This window comes from Corvus brachyrhynchos, unplaced genomic scaffold (assembly GCF_000691975.1).
Source record: "Corvus brachyrhynchos isolate BGI_N302 unplaced genomic scaffold, ASM69197v1 scaffold23, whole genome shotgun sequence".
NCBI lineage: Eukaryota > Metazoa > Chordata > Aves > Passeriformes > Corvidae > Corvus > Corvus brachyrhynchos.
The window spans coordinates 4,132,385-4,147,050 of NW_008238983.1; the positions used below are offsets into that span (position 1 = coordinate 4,132,385).

Here is a 14,666-nt window from a genome sequence, read left to right on the forward strand (position 1 = left end):
AACAAAAGTACTGTTAATTCTGAATAAGCTTTTGCGTTTCTTGAAACCAAAATTCTTTCACTTTACTGGGCAGAAAAGGCTTTTGCTGTTTAAGTGGAAAGTACATTACGTTGTTCTCTGAAAGTTTAAAGCACCTATGTTTTTAATATAACCATAACTTCTGGTTAAAAGCTTGAAGAATAGAACTCAAAATTAAGTTCATTTCCAGAGAATTTCAACCAAAGCCTATCTTGAAGCCTTATGTACATAAAGTACACTAGCAGAGAACTATGTCGCTTTTTTCTGATAGGTTGTCTGGAAAATGTATTAGAGGAATGTAAGAAATGCAAAGAAAAAGACCATGAAAGACTGTGATTTGTAGAAGTAACAGCTGATGACTGTCATCCACAAAAATAACCCTAAAGTAATAAGTAAAGGAATCACAAAAGCGAAAAAGACGTTAATATTAAAGTCTCTATTGCCAGATTTCATGGTTTGGTTTTTCCTAAATATTACAGTTCAAAAGCTAACCTGAATTGTCCGTCTTGATATTTAAAAGCACAACTTCATCATTAACATTATGTAACCTGTCCTAGGCAGTACCTTTGCAGTGTCCAATATATGAAAATAATCTGGTTTACTCTCTGTTTAACATTTACTTTGTGTCACCTAATTTTCAGAGAGAAATGTGACAAAGAAACAAGATGGAGGGGCTGAAATGTCTGGCCATACATGAAGTCTCTGACACATTACTCAACAGCAGGTTTGTGGAAGGACAATACTCTCTCATTTTCACATTGAAATACAAAAAAAGTCACAGTAAGCCATGTTGGTCACAAATTAGTAGTGTAAGTTAAAGAGAGCTAGAATCAAATCAAATAAAATAACCATCCCAGAAGTAATTCAGATTCCACATGCAATGAGTCTTCAAACAGCCATTTACCACCAAATGCCAAGACACATAAAGAGGCAGAAAGAGAAATTAAAGCATGTGGGAGACCCCACTTTCTCCCCTTCCCTCTTCCTCTGCTATGCATATGGGCCAAACATAACCCCAGCATGCAATGCAGCGGAAAAAGTTTTAAATGGGGTGATTATTTGTTTAATGGAACAGCTGCATAGGAAGCCTGCAAGAGGAGGTGCTACCTGTGATTTGGTGCCAAGCAGTGTCCAGGGTCTGGGTAAAGATTTTGTTGATGAGAAGTAATGGTTTAACAATGATTGTCATCATACTTAGCATCCTCACAGCATTTACAAAAGCCAGTAGGCCCATTGAAAAGTAGCCTGTGTAAAAATAAAGACACTTGTAAGGAAGAAATTGAAAAGCAAAGCTAAGGGAATTAAATCTGTATAGGTTTTATGGTCATTACTGAAGGATGCCTTCTGAAAAGTGCAGCATTAATGAACACAATAAAAAAGGTGGTTTAGACAAAAGATAAGAAAAATCATTAGACAAAATAAACTATCTCTAAAAATCTGATGAGAGCTTTTTCAGAAAGAAAGCAGAAAATATGAGGAACCCTGGGGGAAAAAAAAAAAAATCCAAAAGACTTTGAAAAGCAATTGACATAGGAATCAATATAAACAGCAATACTTTCTTCAGATACGGGAAAAAAAACCATTTAAGAAGTCTGCTCAGCTAGTTGCAGAGCAGGTTGTTAAAGAGTGCTTAGAGAAGGCAAGACCTGTACAGAAAAGTTAAAATTGTCCAAGAGGTTACACTATGAAAGAATGACAGCAATTCACATGCTAGAACTCATCATAGCAGATGGCTCAGCAGAGGATAAGTCTGAAATTGAGGAGGCTATGGAACAGGTTGATAGCATAAACACTCACAAGTCAGCAGGACTGTAATGGCATTCACTTTCTAACAGAACTTAGGGGTAGACCAGATAAATTACTAATAGTATTTGTAAGCAGGAGTTTATCAGTTTTCTTGCTACAAAGCTAGGGTAGAAATTGTAGCACTGACTTTAAAAATAAAAGTTCTAGAAAGATATGGTACAGATCTATTAGCCTGACATTAGTATTAAATCAGTTAAATAAAAACAATATTCATTAATCAGCATCTGTATTTGCATAGTCTGTTTGGAAATGTATTTTTTTGAAGAAAAAGACCTCCCTGCCTCCTTCTCTTAAAAGTTTTCTGAAGAAATTAGCAAAGATGAAGATAGGACTGACTCATATATCCCCGACTGATTTTTCAAAGAGTTTTACAAAATGTCTCCCAAAACTTATTTAGCCACTTCTGCTTTATAACACTATTGTTTTTAAAACAATAGTGACAAGTGACAGCTAAAGCAAGGCTAACTTCAAAATTAGCTCAACAAACGTAACAAGGATATTTAAATCTAGAGAAAATAAACTAAGAGGAATAATCAGCTCTTTCATCTTTTCATAATGCATTTCAAAGATTTAGGGTTAGAACCTCCAAGTTTTCAGACATGAAGAAGGTTAGAACTTGAACCCATTTCTCCTTCTGGATTCCGTTTTGGGTTTGGTTCTGTTTTTTTCCCCAATGTAATTTATGTTTCTGCTTATTTCTTAAATGAAAGTACCAAGTTCTGTTTGGACCTACTGTTATGCAAAAACACCACTATCTGAGAAAAGTCTACTTCCTTTGTAAACCCTTCTGACAATGAAAACTCTCCAGTATGGCAACTGTAAGTATACAGACAATTACTGCAGTCTTAATAGGGGATATCATTACAGAATACAGATTCTCAAAATTAGGAGGTTGAGTATCCTTAAAATGCCTATTGTTTGTATTGAAAATGGCTTTTCAGAAGCCTTTCCTGTCTTTTATGTGTGCAATTGCAGGAACTCAATGGAAAAATACAAATGCTAAATTGTGTGCTTGCTATGTTGGTGTTTTGATGGGGAGGGTGATTGTTTGTTTTGGGTTTTCTTTTAAGAAAAACCCACATATTTTAGTACAATTTGTAAAATAAATGGCAGGTGAAAGTAAGCTGCTGGAGCCAAGAACAGAATTTAATCAGACTGTACACACTGTTGACAGATTATGTTTAACTGCATTTTTCTGATGAAGAAAAATCTTTGGATAGATTTTTGAAACACACTTTAGTGAAGATTAAAGTGCCTCATTATATTAGGATAATTAGAGATTCCAGCTGTTATTAAATCAAGAGTGAATCTCACTAATTTTCAGTGTTAAAGTTGGTATTTCCTTTGGCTTTGTTTCCAGTTAAAGAATGTTCGTTCCTTATTGCATACAGATGTTCAGCCTTCACAACCCTCTTTTTCTGACATAATAAGCTTATTAGTTTATTCCACTTCAGCTTGGAGAATACTATTAGTGATAGGTTTTGTTAAAATATTCGTCATGGGCATTGCAATACGGAGCCTAGATGTATTTTCTTGTTTTCCTACTGCATGGTATTGATCACATCAGCTCTTGGCTTCTACAATCTATCATATTTTATGCTATGAGGATATTAAGAAAACATTTGAATTTGCTCTCCTTCAGACTATCAATCCTTTTGTTCTGTGTGTTATCAAAATCCACAGCAGTACTTTAAAGTCATATCTGCAAAGTCACTGTTACAGAAGTTGTTTGTATCAGACATTGGCATCAGAAGCAGCAGCTACTATAGCAATTTTAAGTTTGATGTCTGATGTTTCTCAGACATCAATTAAGCCTGGTTGAATGAGGATTCAAAGTGACATACACACTATGCTTCTCTTATGAGCTCTGTATTGAGAAAGCATCCTCTAACAAGATGAATCGTTAACAGTCATCAACTTCTGTCAGTGCTGCTATAATTTTATAAACTTTAAGTGTCAGAATTTTATAACTGTCTTCTCCTATTGTTTAAAAATAAGCAAGGATGAATACAGCTGGATTGTTTTTTTCTGGCCTGTTTTGCAAAGAGGGATGTGCACCTGGCCAAAGCTGGGCCAATTAGGAATGGTGGCAGCATCTCTGTGGCAATGTATTTGAGAAGAAATCAAAACAAAAAGTTTTTGTACAGTTTTAATTGTGGCCACAGAAGAGCTGAGCGAGAACCTGTAAGGAGAACAACATGCAGACACCAAGGTCAGTGAACAAGGACGGGCAGGATGTGCTCCAGGCTCCAGAGCTGAGATTCCCCTGCAGGCCGTGGTGATGACCATGGTGAAGAAGCTCTACCCCTGCAGCCCATGGAGGTCCATGGAGGATGCAAAGATCCATCTGCAGCCCGTGGAGGAGCACCACCTGCCAGAGCAGGTGGATGCCTGAGAGGAGGGTGTGAGCCCGTGGGAGACTCATGGAGAGAGGGCCCCTGCTCCCAGGCTGGAGCATCCTGTCCTTGAAGGACTGCACCCTGTGGAAGAGTGACTGACCCTTCAGCAGTTTTGGGACAACTGTTGCCCATGGAATGGACTCATGTTGCAACAGTTTGAAGGGAGCTGCTGCTCGTGAGATAGAGCAATGTCAGAGAAGCTAATGGAGAACTGTCTCCCATGGGAGAGACCCCATGGTGCAGCAGGAGAAGGGCTCCTCTCCCTGATGAGTTCATCGGGTGATGAACTGACCACAAACCCCATTCCCTGTCTTCTTGCGCTGCTGGGGCAGAAGATAGGACTGGGAAGGAGGGAGGGGTAGGGAGAAGGTGTTTTTAAGGGTTTATTTTACTTCTCATTATCCTACTCTGATTTTGTTTATAATATTCAATGCATATCTCTTAAGTTGAGCCTGTTGTACCCATGACAGTATTTGATGAGCCATCTCTCCTGGTTGTTATCTCAACTCATAAACCCTTCATTAAATTTTCTCTCCTCCGTCCAGCTGTGAAGGGGAGTGACTGAACAGTTTTGGTGAGTCCCTGGTATTGGTCTGTTCTCTGAACTGGCTGTTCAGAGATTTAATTAACATATAGTGTAATTTGCAGGTATTGTGAACATGGATACATCCTTCACTGGAAATGAGCCTGTAATTCTTTGATGTAATTTTGTGAGATGTTTGTGCAGATGAAATTGCAACAAAAATAGCTTTGATACCTGTCCTGGTTTCAGCTGTGCACATACATGCATCTTTAACTTGTGATGTGGCTTTAAGTTATCAGGCTCACTGGATCTAATGTTCACTTCTGAACTATGCAGCTAAACTTTATAATCTGTTAAAAGAAAGAGATGCTCAAAGTGCATGATTGATCTTAATCTAAAGAAAATGTTTGAAAGAGGTTATAAGATTCATATCCTAAAACTATGAATTTCATTTTATTGACTGAAAAACTGAAGCAGCACTCTCAGATGCAGACTCATGCACAGTAGATACTGAAATACTGAGAAGAAGATGAATCCCAATACCAGACAATCAGTTTCCTTACATTCTGTTTTGAGCACAGTGCTTCAACTGCAGATCTTGTGAATGAACTATTTAAAAATGTGGAGCCACAGTTACTCTCCAGCTGTTCTGTATTCGGACATTAAATATACTTCTCAAATAGGAGGAAACAAAGAATTTTCCCCTTGTCATGTGATAAAATGTTCCTATTGTACATCCCAGAGTCAGTGAGAATTATGTATGCTTAATGAAATGCCTAAGTATTTATATGGACTCTCCAATTCCATTTTTTAAAGTCTTACAAATATCAGTAACCAGTGGAGCTTTTTGAAAATGAGAGCTGTTATATAAAGGATAAGCTTTGGAATTCTTGCTAACTGTTGCACAATAGATTCAACCCACTACAAAGGGTATGAATGAAATTGAAAGCAATTAATTAAAAAAAAGATAAATATTTAATATTCAGTACTAATTATTTTCTGGCACTCATTGCTACAAACTATGACTAACACAAAGTCTGCAGTATTAAAGGATTAATTCTTTATATTACTGAGGGTACACCCTTAGATAAGATAAATCTCCTCAGGAAGAGGAGATAAAATCTTCATGTTTCCAGGGATAAAAAAGAGATTTCCTGTGTGATTGGATTACATTTCCAGGCAGGTTTGCCTGCCACTTAGCTAACATGATGATAAGAACTGCTGCCTACTTTTGCTGACACCTAAATTTTGGTTAATGTCATATTAGGGAACTTTTACCATAACTTAATCACAACCTATTTTTATCTTATTGTTTATCAGCCACAGGGAAGTTCTTTGTCTTTCTTTGAATCGCTTATAAGCACTTGGTGTTGAACAAAATCTTCAACAGATGTGCCATCAGATCTGGCATGGAGATTACAAGGCTTTCTGCAAACTAACTTAAACTGTGCTGAAAACTGTAAGAGGTGCATTCTTTAGAACAAAACCTGCTTGGGTTCACTTCTGATTGAAGCTTCTCTGTGATTTTTATTAAATTAATTAACTTGAATTTAAGATACTGTACTTTAGCCCTTTAAGAAAATCCAAACACAGCTTTCTTTGCAGGCTGGTGGCTTACCTTTCTCACAAACTGTATTTAAAGTTCAGGGTGGTGGGGTTTTTTTCTGCTGAAAACTAGGAATTATTGTTTAATCGGAAGTTTTATTAGTAGTTTATAAGTATCATGTCATTGTTTTTAAAAAGTATTAAACAAAAATGAGAGGAGACATGTCTGTGCATACCAATACCATCTTCTAACAAGATCAGAATTAGCAGTCAAATCCAATACTGAGCTCAGAATGCCCTGCTGGCCAGGCCTTTAGGTTTGCCTACACTGAAAATCCCCCACACTATTATTTCTCACTTCTTGGCTTTTTATATGTCACATGTAGTTGCTGACATTAAGCTTCTGCTCATTCTGCGAGCCTTCGTGTTCTTCTTTTGGAAACAAAGAGTACACCTGACAGCAAGCATCACATAGTTGAACGATCAAAGATGATAGCTGTTGATAAGCAAAACCAAGGAGGACTAAAGAAAGCCAAAAACATGCTGGAGTGTAATTTTGTTTTTAAATTAATACAGATATATGCAAAGTGAACATTACAATGGCTTTTAAACCTGAAATAACTTGTAGGCTTGACACAGTCTGATCTGAAACTTGTACACTTAAATCTAAGATACGTAACAGTTGCTGTCTTGCTTCAGAATTAATGATTTGGGACTTTTTTCTTGTATCTTTTTCTTGGTTCTTTTACTTTGCAAAGTATGACATACATGAGTCCCATTATTAACAAATAGATGCATATTCACCTGCTCTTTCAATCTCATATTACAGAAAGAGGATGACTGCAACTTTTGTGGCAATTACTTCTGGCAGTTCCACAGGAATATAGAAACAATGAGGAATATATTCATTGAAGATATGAGCTTCTCTGAAATGAATCTCCTTTCAGTGAAATCGTGTATTTGTTGTTCCTATAGATAGCAAATGTAAGATAAAAGGATAACCAAAAGTCAGAAATGCTGTAAGACCAAGATTTGTTTTTATTTAAACTATGATAATAGACTTTCTTGGAAAACAATATCTGCAATCAGTTTTCTTGCTTAGATGTCAACATGAAAGTTAACATCAATATGCAATATTGAAATACCTGTCATCTATCAGCTTGGAGAATTCTGATTTGGTTTACTGGAAAAATCCTGACAGATCCAGCATATCTACAGTGCATTTCTTTAAGTAGGTCTGATTTATCCTGAATTTCACAGTGCATATTTTGGTTTTGGGTTGGGGTTTTTTCTGGGTTTTCAATTTGGTTTGATTTGGTTTTTTTTTTGCTGTTTTTTCTTTTACTTCGTATTATAGTTCCTGTTTGCTGACTTGATTTATCAGAGCATTGGAGAGATGTGGATACACTGACAATGCTTGAGGTAATTGCTCAGTGGTTGAGAGATTGGTCGATCTGTTTTACCACAGTATAAATCCTTTCATTAAGCTGTAAAAAGATTTTACACTACTGTTATGTGAGTTACTTTGGATTTCTATAGAACTTGCAGAGCCACGAAGAATGAAGTTATGTTCAGTGTTTGTGTTTTTTTAAGCTGTTGTTTGGTTAAATCTTAGTAAGATGCATTTGACTTGTTAGTACTTATATATGTTTTCACATAACAGGTTTGATAAAGTGAGTTGTCTTTTAACTGGCTCCTGTTGTATTTATTCACCTCTGCATATATATGAAATAGATTTTTTGGATAATATTAAAGCATTAATATTATATGATTCTTCCATGAAGTATTCAAACAACATCCAAAATGCAATAGATTTTTTTAAAAAAACTGCGAAAATTTGAAAAAACCCTGGAGATTAGGAACAAGATGGGATGCATTTCTAATTTCTATCATGTGTAGAAACATAAGAATATGACTCAATAGTAGCTTATACCATGACAACAGCTTAACATAGTTTTGATTTATGTTTAGCTCATTCATCAGGGACATGGAATAAACATTGAGAGAGCAAGGTTTGCAGGTGATAGGAAAGAAGGTTATTAAACCTGAAAGAAAATACAAGGAAGCTGAGGGAGTAAATTAAGCCAATGTGTACTATGATACTGAAAGAAATTAAGTATTTATGAAGGCAGTGCAGTTGGAGGAGGGGATGACACCCTGTAACTACACAACTGCTACAGATTTCAAAATTAAATGCACCCACTCCTGAAAGTGATCTAGTTACTAAACTGGAAAACTCGCTATAGGTTGATCAATGAGCAATTTCAATTCAAAAGTAAAACCAAAATGTTTAATAAGGACATTAAATCTGTAACTGTGTTATTTATATGAGAAGCAATATAGGGTAGCTCATCTCAGAGGTCTCAAATTGCTCTGAAAGACTCACTATGAATATGATAAGCAGTGGATGAAGCAGTGTTTACACTTTTTAATCCAGGGAAGAGGACGTATAAAAAGCAGCATGATAAGAATGTAAATCAGAAACAGCTTAAAGAAGTTAAATTGGATGGAGGATAGAAGAGCAATGGAGTGGCAATCTACCATTCAGTTTACAGGCTACTTCCTTTATTTATCTAAAATTACATCTTTAAATTCAGGGTGCTTGTGCATTCATACAGATTTTAAATTTTGTAGATGTTACAATGTGAACTTAATTGAGCTGCAAAGGGGCATATGGACAGAATTTGAGAGAGTTATGGAGGTGTTTAAGGTGTGAACTATGCAGGCATGAATTAAAACTCAAACTACAGGATATAAAAGGCACAAGTAGATTCTGGTTGGATCAGGGTGTCAGTACTTCTGTTATCATACATACAGGTTTGGCCACCAGGGCTCTCAATTTATAGATGTTATGCAGGTCTAAGCTCTTAACCAGGCACTATTTTCAGGTATTTTACTTCATGGTATGCATTTGAGCTAACAGACACGCTCCAAGTAAGCAGGCTGTTGCAGAATTCAGCCCAAAAGCTGAGCAGACTGGCTGGGAGATACACACCCTCCAACCAAGTGTTCTTTTAAGGTATCTGTCCTGTAAACAAGGAAAGCCCTTTAAATCTGCATTACTGGAATACTTTGTCTGAAATAACCTGATCACTTGCCTGTATTTCATGTACTGTGTCACTCTGTAGATTAGCTGACTATAAAATAACTTCTCTGGAATAAAATTCAACATGCCTTAGAATGACATTTGAGTTTAATGTGAAAATCAGTTGATTAGTAGTCTGGAGAAAACAGTACATTTATGTTCCATTAATTCCACAAGCTCTTCTTCTGCTTTCCAGAAAAACCTGCTTTTTCATCTCAGATCTAAAATTCTGTGCAGTAAGTAAATAAGAATAATCAAAATCCATTGCTGAATTTAAAAGTTGTATTTCCCTTAAGCCCTCTCCAGTCATAAACAAATTCAACAGAATACTCCTCCTCCTTTTTAAACATGTTTTAAAATTTAATTTATCACAGGTCATTGATACTGTTTGCCACCCATGAACACTGGGCCATTATTTTCTTCTTGCTATGCACCACTGGTTTATATGCTTTCTAAAATGCAAAGCCAAATTAAGAACTGTTGAAACATCACATGAAAAAGGAAATATTTTATGAATAATGGAATAAAGAAAACGATTACACAGCCTAGAATTTTAGCATCCTGTTTCCATCTTGTATATCAATAAATAAAGCTGCAATATAAAAACATCTTTAATGCCTAGAAACACTTGTAACAGCATCTTGTTCATGTATGAATAACAAACTGAAATTTTGCTTTAGAACATAAGATGTAGATGTGCCTGATATGTGGAAAGAAATCAGCCTCAGTTAAAGCAAAATTGTTCTGTGGGCTGTACATTTCCCCCCACAAAAAAGAGTTTAAAATAGCAGAAATAAAGAAAATGACTTAATGATAGACAGGATCATCAGTTTGTTTGTTTGTGTTGTTGTAAAATGCTTTCAGACAGGTGAATAATTTCACTTTTCAAAACAATATTTTACTCTTTGGTGTTATGAGACAGTTGCTAACCTCAGCTGGATTTGTTTTTTTCCAGTTGAATCTTCAGTGTGGAGTCTTTCAAGGAGTACAGCAGAAAAGAATATATATACCTACCATTTTTGTCTTACTTTGGTCTCTTTCCACTGGGTTCTGACATTTATACGCATTTTCTTTTATTCTTCATAGAAACTTCATTTCTGTTCTCTTTGTGACGTGAAAGATAACACATGATCTGAGACAAGTTTTGACATGCAATCCAGTTTACGTCTCATTATGACTACAAAGTTATAAAAAATCTAAAAAAAACCTCCAGATCAATCAAACTTTTGTAGTTAAAAGGTTAAGTATGTTCATATTTAAAGAGCAAAATGTGAGTCATCTTACTGGAACCAAGAATTTCATCTTATGGATGTTATAAATTGATACTGTGCCAACTTCTGTGCCATTGCTTCCTTACTATCAAGTGCATTCACCCTCTTTTTACATTTAAATTTCGGTGAAAATACATAATAAAAATAAGGGGACTAGTTAAAAGAGCAATGGAACTGTGATCAGTATTGTGTTTTAAACAGATGACACATCAAAGTTTCATGTGTCGTGCACCACTCCTCTGAAAGCTTGTCTTCCATACGTAGAAAAAGCTGCTGAAGGTTACCTACTATTGCACACTCGTAACATTTACTTCAAATTTTTTTTTTTTTTTTCTGAAACAGGTATGTTCATGTAATGCACATTCACTAATATCTTCTTCTGAATTTTAACAAAGATTTGATCCCTCTATTTTCCTTGATGCAGGGATTATTGTGTCCTAGGGGTATTAACTTATTCATAGACTATTAAGAAGAGACTTCATTTTCTTCATCTGTATATCAAAAGAAGGTTAAATGGCAGCAGTCTACATGGTGATGCAGAGCATTAACTAGTTTTTCAGAGAAAGCTTTCCTGTGAGCAGTCTGGACAATATCTTTTGTTTATAAGCTAGCCTTGAGCATGTAAGTGCATAAATGACAGTTAAAAAAAAGATTCTATTTCCTTTTAGAGCTACTAGACTAAGACTTTTTTTTTTTGTATTAGAAAAGATTCTTTAAAAATCAAAAGCAACTATCCATAAGAGACAGGCAAATTCTTTTTGAATCTTTCAGAGCAACAAGGTTGTTGGTGTAGATTTGTCAAATCACTTTGAATTTATTTAAGATACAGTTAAAGAGGTAACAGCATAAAAATTCCCTACTTGAAATAGCAGAGAGGAAGTGAGGGGAGAAAATAACTGTTAACATATTTTTTCATACCAGATACTAATTTGCACACTCTTCTGATAAAAACTAGTGAAGAGAATTATGTTTTTGTCTCATTCTCTGAAATAATTCTGTTAATTTTTTTCAATTCAGGAAACAAAGACCATTTTAAGTAACTAACTCCATCTTATCAATTGCATGCTTCTTCCTTGCATATGGTATAAAGTTTATCCAATCATTTTTAGGTTGCTTTTAAATTATTCCTCCATTTCTATGAAGAGTGGGAAAGCATAATTGATATTAAATAATGAACAAGATGGTTGTTTTCTGGTTTTGGGTTGGTTTTGTTTGTTTTTAGTGGGTGTAAGGAGAGACTATATATTTAATGTACCACTGAAATCAACAAAATATTTTCAGGAATTGCAACTTTTTGCAGTTTACCCAGCCTCAAATTTACAGTTAGATGCTTCTGAAATATCTAAGATTCAAAATTCCATTGTCAGGAAAAAGTGAAGAAGCTACTTTCAGAGATCAGTGATTCCTTAGCTGTCCATTAAACAGTGTTTCAGCTGCCTTTGGCATTGAGACAAGTTGCATAAATACATGGAAATAGATTTAAAGCAATATGAGAGTTCTTGTGTTTAAGAAAAATGTCATCATACATGTTACTTCAGATGATATTATTATTATAAAGCTTGTACTAATTTAGCCCAAGCAGTACTCAAAGGTGTGATTTGGGATTTATAACTGTGCTGTATCCAGTAAGACATGCATAAAGATCCTTGAGTGGCCTGATATTCATTTTCTTTTTATCTCTCAAAGAGATGTAAGATCAGGTGTAAATTCTAAGAGAGGTACAGGCCAGTCAGAACCACCACTTCATATGGTTGGTGATTGCCCAGCCATCTAGTTTGTCCAGGTGTCTCTGCAGGGCCTCCCTGTCTCAAGGGAGTCAACAGCTCCTGTGTCCAAGTAATTTGTGAAGATGTTGAAGAGCACAGGGCCGAGAATGGAGCCCTGCAGAACCCCATTAGTGATAGATCTGATGTCACCCCATTCACTATGACCCTTTGTGCCTGACCCATGAGCCAGTTGCTCACCCATCCCATGATGTGTTTATCCAGCTGTGTGCTGGACACTGTGTCCAGAAGGATCCTGTGATAGACAGTATGGAAAGCTTTACTGAAAACCAAAAAGAATACATCAGCTGAGACTTCCTTGTCTCTAAACTGAAGAGACAAGGATTTGATGGCTGGACCACTTAGTGGATAAGGAACTGGCTGGATGATTATAGCTGAAAAGTTGCAATTAGCTGCTTGATGTCCAGGTGGAGACCAGCAACTATTGGTGTTCCCTCAGGGACACGGACAGTGCTACTGAGGAAGAAATTCTTTACTGTGAGGGTGGTGAGACACTGGAAGGGGTTACCCAGAGAAGTTGTGGATGTGTCATCCCTAGAAGTGTTCAAGGACAGGTTGAGTGAGGCTTTGAGCAATCTAGTCCATTGGAAGGTTCCCTGTCTGTGGCAGCAGGGATGGAAGTAGATGATTTTTAAGGTCCCTTCCAAACCCAATCTCTTTATAAATGTATGGTTCTTCTTGATTCATGAATGTACTACTTGCAGAAACAGGAAGACTACTACATAGGAAGCAGAGGTATCACATAATCAGCTTTAGCTGAGAGATTTGGGGGGATGGAGAAGAGAGTTAATAATTATGTCACTGTATTCAATTATTATAATTACCTTCTTTATGTAGCAAGTTAATGCTTCCTAGGAAAAAAGCTTAATATTTATTATTTCTGTCTGCTTTGGAGAGTGATGGAATAAGAACTGGACAGACACATTCTTGTGCTTAGATTTCAAACAGATTTGCTGATGAACTTGAATAGTAATATATTTCAAAAATGGAAGCAATACAGTTGACCTTGGTGGGATAGAAAAATCACATCTAAAGCAAATTGATATGATCCACAGAAAATTGACAGCAAAATTCAACATATTTAGTTCCCATTATAGGGAAGGGCAATTTCATCATCATCTTTATAGCCTATGTAGGCTCTTTTTGCCTTGCACAGTTCAGCATTACTTCACTACACAGATGTTCATTTTATGCTACAAGTTTTGTGGCAGTCAGTCAGGATTAGTGATAAACAAGATGCACTAGCACAGAAAATGCTTTTTCACTGAGAACTCACTTGAAAACATCCAACTATGCTATACCCAAAGATTTGCAAATAGAATGTTTGTGTGCAGACAGGGCAGAAGCACCCAAGTACAGATTTGCCTATGTAATGATACAGTCTTCATATCCAGTGGTTTTACTGTGCCTAATTTGCAAATGCTTTCGGTGTATATTTGATTATTGTTCCCAGCAGTATTACCAATATAACAAGCAAAATCTCCTGAGTCCTGTAATAAATACAAAAGCTCTTACTTAAAGACCTTTCTAAGAATAAGACTTGTTCTGGGGACTTCAGGTCCTTGTGTAATTCTCTAACGACATCCTGCTGAGCATCCACTAAGTGGATCTGACTCCTCTTTCCATCTTAGTCTTGGGAGAAATCAGTATGTGCTCAGGGTTGTAGGTAAGGGTAGGGAGTTGACCTTGGTGCTCATATTCCCATCCAAACCATCTTGCGAGCAAATGTTTTAATGAAGAATTCATAGTAACAAAAGTTCTATAAAATTGTGCTGGGTAGACTGTGGCCAGATGCCAGATCCCCATCCAGCCACTCTCTCACTTTCATTTTTAAACAGTATAGGGAGGAAATAAGATGGTAGTTTGTGGGGCGAGGTAAAAGACAACCACCATATACACAAAAAGCAGACTCAACTTTGAGAAAATTAATTTCATTTGTTTCTAGTTAAAAACAGAGTCGTACAGTGAGAAAAGAGTGAAAAATCTTCCCTCTATGCCCCCTCCTTCCTAGGCTCACCTTCACTATTCCATTCCCCACTGCCCGGCTCGTGCAAGGGTGTGGGGAATGGGGGGACTGCGGTCAGCTTACGCATCCTTCCTCCTCACACATTATCCCTGCTCCAGCCTGGAGCATTCCCAGTGGCCGCAGGGAAGCCCCTGTCCCGCCGGGGTCTCTCCCTGGCCCAGGGCCATCCGTGCCGGGTCTCTCCCGCCTCCGTCCCCGCTCCCGCCGTC

At 36.7% G+C, this 14,666-nt stretch overlaps 1 long non-coding RNA gene across 4 annotated transcripts in view; it reads left to right on the forward strand.

Moving 5' to 3' along the window:
• The window catches only part of LOC108447773, a 49,756-nt gene that overhangs the window by 18,433 nt on the left and 16,657 nt on the right, over positions 1-14,666 (forward strand). Inside the window, exon 1 of one of the 4 annotated variants that reach the window (XR_001863459.1) lies at positions 3,872-7,713. The exons of the other annotated variants lie outside the window; for them this stretch is intronic. This is a non-coding gene — a long non-coding RNA (uncharacterized LOC108447773). Of the gene's footprint in view, positions 1-3,871; positions 7,714-14,666 lie in introns of those variants that run through there. 4 annotated transcript variants of the gene reach the window in all.